Source organism: Gracilinanus agilis, chromosome 5, assembly GCF_016433145.1.
Source record: "Gracilinanus agilis isolate LMUSP501 chromosome 5, AgileGrace, whole genome shotgun sequence".
NCBI lineage: Eukaryota > Metazoa > Chordata > Mammalia > Didelphimorphia > Didelphidae > Gracilinanus > Gracilinanus agilis.
Window position 1 is genome coordinate 239,856,411 of NC_058134.1, and position 5,081 is coordinate 239,861,491.

The window sequence follows — 5,081 nt, forward strand, 5'->3', positions numbered from 1 at the left end:
TTACGGTCAAGATAATGTTTTCCACATCAATGCATCCCTCATAACTCCCATATACATAGTAGGTACCTATTTATTGAGAGAATGAATTCTTTTGAAATGAGGTGGGTGGATGGGGCTGGATAGCCACAAAAGTGCCTTCGAGATATAAATCCAGGCTCCTATGGACTGTACTATGAATTTACTGCTTCAGATCAGATCTCTACTTATTCTTTCTGGTGAATTTCAATTATCTACCCAATTCCCAGGTAACCCAGTAAACAGCCTTGGAAGGAGATTAATAAATGAGGTCCTGGTGCTTCCAAAAAGCACATCTTAGGGATACATTTATGACTCCCAGAGAGTCTTTTCCTTAATGTAGGAAAAGGATCAATAAAAATGCATCATAGGATACATATAAAATCTGTGATTTTAAATTAAATTGGTAACACATTAAATAGGAAAACAGTCATCTGTGTATCATATCGTCAAACCATGTCATTTGAAACTGTTGTTTGGAAATGTTCATAATCGGAGCACCAAAAACTATTTAGTAGCAAATGGGAAAACAACAGAGCAAGGGCAGTCGTGATAATTTCACTCCATTCTGTGTTCTACCCCATTGACCGGGTAAGGAATAAATTATGCTTGAAAAATCAGCCACACAACATTTATGGAACTGGCAGTATTTCTCAAGAGGTGATTATCTGGCAAATTCCACGAAGTCTTATTGCCTGTATTGTAGCCCATCTGTGTTTTAGGTTAACAGAATGAGCATGAAAGGTCTTCTTATAGATTTGGTATGATTTGAGCATCCCCAAGTGGTCTGCCTAACTGTTGTTCAGCCATTCAGTTGGGTTTGACTTGACCCCATGGATCATAGCTATTCATGAAGTTTTCTTGGCAAGAATACCAGACTGGTTTGTCATTTCTTTCTCCAGCAGATCCTTTTGTTTGGCAATCAAAAGTTAAGTGACTTGTCCAGGGTGATACAACTAGGAAGTGTCTGAACTTAGCTCTTCCTTTATCCAGCTTCAGTTCCCTAATCAGTGAGCCACAGCTGCCTCTAAATGGTCTTCTTACTTTCCAGATATCCCCAGATATCTGCTTGGCCCTCAAATGCTCCTCTATCTCCCTAAGTGTCTTGCAACTTTATTCCCTCTGGTCTTCTGCACACATGACTTTAGAATGGCTGAAGACAACATATTAACTGGAAGAGGGCATACTATTCAGTCAACAAACATGTCACAAATGATCCCTTCATGAATTCCGCACTCTAAAGTCAAGCCAGATTGGTCTTCTTCTTCTTGATCCTTACAGACAGCCCTCCATATTCTATCTGTCTCGTACGGGTTGCCTGGCTCCATTCTGGACTGTAATCCGTCCTTTTGACCTTCTAGCATCTCTAGATCTCTTTGAAGGTCAACTTCAGAACTAATGTCTATGTGAAGCCTTTCCTAACTCCCCTCAGCACCTCGCTCCTTCTCCTCAAATGACCTTGATATTTATTTGGCATTTTCCTTGTACAGATTTTGCATATAACTTTTTATTTTTAGTGGAACACTTCCCAAATGTGCATGTCATTCTTGCTTTGGGACCATGGGAATCTTTTCTGTATCATTCCTATTTTAGTGTATCGGCTGCCAAAGTGAGCACTTACCTATGTGTCTTGTGTATCCTTTCAAGTGTATCTATCATTGTACCAACAGAACATATTTTACGCATCACTGTATCACCGTTACCCCTCATACACATAGTAGGCACTTATTTTTGTTGTGTGAATAAATGAATGAGTGACCAGATCCTTCCAGAATGAGGTGAGTGGGGGGAACTCTTTGAGAGAAGAGAAGGTTTCATTTTTATCATGATATCTTTAGTGCCTAGAGGTTCCTGGCACATAAAACTATGATTAATACATTTTCAATGATTGATACTGATAGACCTCTCAGCTTTAGAAAGTCCAAGGTAGGCATATGACATGAGGGAAAAACAAAACAAGAGCTTGTTTTTGCCCATAACAGACAATCTTCCTTGAAGAAGAACCATAAATATTCCTTCCACTTTAGAAATGTTTTAAGTGGTTTTTAGTTGTTTGTAGTCAGATGAGGAAACTGAGGCAGACAGAGTTAAGTGACTTGCTCAAGATTACACAGCTAGTTTAGTGTCTGAGGTCAGATTTGAACTCAGGAAGATAAGGCTTCTTGACTCCGGTCCCATCATTCTACTCATTATGCTGCCACCTAGTCGCAATTAAATTCTGTAAATTAGAAAGGGGACAATTGAACCCAGGTCTTCTTGGTTCTGAGGCTAGTTCCCTGGGAGCTGCTTTTGCTGCCATCCTCTTTGCTGCTGCTATTGTTTTTATTATCATCATTATTATTCTTATTTTGTCTTTTTAATGGAATTCAGATGAAAATGGTTCAGGGGTAAGTCACTATATTAACCTCTTTTATGGTTAGTGTTTGGAAGGTTGTTGCACAAATAGATACAAAAGATGATTTTTTTTTTAGTGGTTTAATTAAAAGTGTTGGGAAGTAAGCTTGTCTTCCACTGCCTTATCGAAAAGCATTTTAAAGACAACTTCAGGAGCAGAGAGTAAGTAGTATGATGTCTGTGACTATGATGGCAATGATGGTAACACTAATTCATTGTATGATTTAGCAATCCAAATCTGCTGAACATCCTTTTAGCATACAAGTAGGCAGCAAGGTGACCAGTGGATAGAACACCAGGCCTGGAATCAGTACAAATCCTTCTTCAGACACTTACTAGCGGTGTGACCCTGGTCAAGTCACTTAACCTTGTTTGTCTCAGTTTCCTCATCTGTAAAATGATCTGGCTAAGGAAATTGTAAATCATTTTAGTATCTCAGCCAAGAAAACCCCAAAAGGGGTCTTGAAGAGTGAGACAAGAGGCTATAGTCCAGGTCTATAGCATCCCTCAAGATGATGTATAATCTCAGAGGAGAAAAGTAAGCAGCATCTGGAAGGGCAGTCAATGAATATGTTCTTTACCTCTAGATGACTAGGAAACAATTGCAGCACATTGTTCAATCTGGAGTCTAGTTTATTTGTTTGTTTGAAACTCTTACCTTCCATCTTAGAATGAATACTATGTATTTGTTCCAAGACAGAAGAGCAGTAGATAATGGGAGTTAAGTGACTTGCCCAGGGTCACATAGATAGGACTGTCAGAGGTCAGATTTGAACCTAGGATTTCCAATCTCTCATTTTGGCTCTCTATCCACTGAGCCACCTAGCTGCCCCTTGAGGTTTAGGAATGGAATGGCTTTTCCTTTTGATCAAGTCTTCCCTACCAGGGAGTCGGGGTTCTAAACTGAGTTTCTGTGAATGTCAGTCCCAACCATGATTCAAGGACATGCATCGCAGGATAATGGATTTAATGCTATTGTAAGTAAATTTAGAAGTCAATTAGTTTAATTTCTCATTTTATTAAAGAGGATTGGTTCTAAAGAAGAAGAAGAGTGGTAAGGGCTGGGCAATGGGGGTTAATTAAATAACTTGCCCAAGGTCACACAGCTAGGAAGTGTCTGAGGCCATATTTGAACATAGGACCTCCTGTCTCCAGACATGGCTCTCAATCTACTGAGCTACCCAGCTGCCCCCTCTAAAGTACATTTCTAGGGGGCAGCTGGGTAGCTCAGTGGATTGAGAGCCAGGCCTAGAGATGGGAAGTCCTAGGTTCAAATCCGGCCTCAGACACTTCCCAGCTGTGTGACCTTGGGCAAGTCACTTGACCCCCATTGCCTACCCTTACCACTCTTCCACCTATAAGTCAATACACAGAAGTTAAGGGTTTAAAATAAAAAAAAAAATTATAAAGTACATTTCTAAAGCAAAAAAAAAAAAAAAAAAAAAGAAAGAAAGAAAAAGAAAAAGCAAACACACACACATGATTAATTTATTTTGATCTCATAAACTCCCAAATGGAGGACCAAACCATTTGTGTTCCAGAAACCAGGGCTCTCTGGGCTGCCTGCAGCATCCCCATGCTGTATGATGCAACCTTTTCCCCATTTGTCCAAATGAAGAGGTAATCACATCAACCAGGCTTTGTGAAGAGAAACAGAGATTTAGATAACAGAATTATAAGATAGTAGCTGCAGGACTGGAAGGGAACATCCAAGGCCAGCTAGTCTAATTTAGTCATTTTAGAGATGAGGAAAGTAGTAAAAATAGATAAACCCTGTAAATCCAAACAATCCCCGAATTTGGGATCACAGTTGGAGAGGTCTTGCCATACAACTGACATCCATTTTTTGAGCCTGACAACTTTGTTTTATGAAACCATCAGGCACTCCTGAATCACTCTTGATAGGATTAGTAGGTTTGTCTTGGCCTGAGCCATAAACCTTCCAGTACTCAATGACCTCAGCCTAGCTAGAAGCAGATATAATCAAATCCTACATACCCTTTCCTCTTAAAAATGTCTCTCATTTTATCTGGGTGTCTCCCAAGGGCTGAACTCCTCCTTCCAACTCCAAGTAAGCCCATCTGTTGTCTTTCCTTTCCTGCATTCCCCAAAGGGTATTTAAGACCCCAAGTTCTTCTTCGGGTCCTTGGAAATTCCCATGATGGACATTTCCATTTGGGGTGCATTTTCTAGAAGATAAGGTTCTCAGAGGCTAGCCTTGTTACGTGTGTGCATAACTCTGTGTGGTGGTCCTAAGAACTCTGCCTCCCTTGTTCTGATTAAGGAATTGTTCTTTTTAACTACTTTAGTGGTTCTATGTTTTTCCTTCCATCTTAGAATCAACACTGTAGAAAAGCAGCAAGGGCTAGGCAATGGGGTTAATTGTCTAGTGTCACACAGTCAGGAAGTGTCTGAGGCCATATTTGAACCTAAGACTTCCAGTCTCTAAGCCTGCTTCTCAATCTACTGAACCACTTAGCTTCCCCACTATGCATATTTCTTAAAAAGGGCTTGTTTTGTTTTGTTTTCATTTTTCTTTCTTTCTCTCTCAATGGAGGAGTGCTGAGAGAGAAAGAAAAATGCTTGTTAATTGAAAAAAAAAAAGAAAAATTAAGAATACAAGAGATATCCTAGTCCTACAGAAAAACTTTAAGGGGCATATCCTTAAAATA

The 5,081-nt window shown here is 39.8% G+C and overlaps 1 non-coding gene across 1 annotated transcript; it reads right to left on the reverse strand.

The window, feature by feature from the left end:
• Positions 1-1,525: 1,525 nt before the first annotated feature.
• On the reverse strand, positions 1,526-1,632 carry LOC123250794. The gene has a single exon (XR_006506431.1). It is a non-coding gene; the product is annotated as a U6 spliceosomal RNA (small nuclear RNA).
• Positions 1,633-5,081: the final 3,449 nt, after the last annotated feature.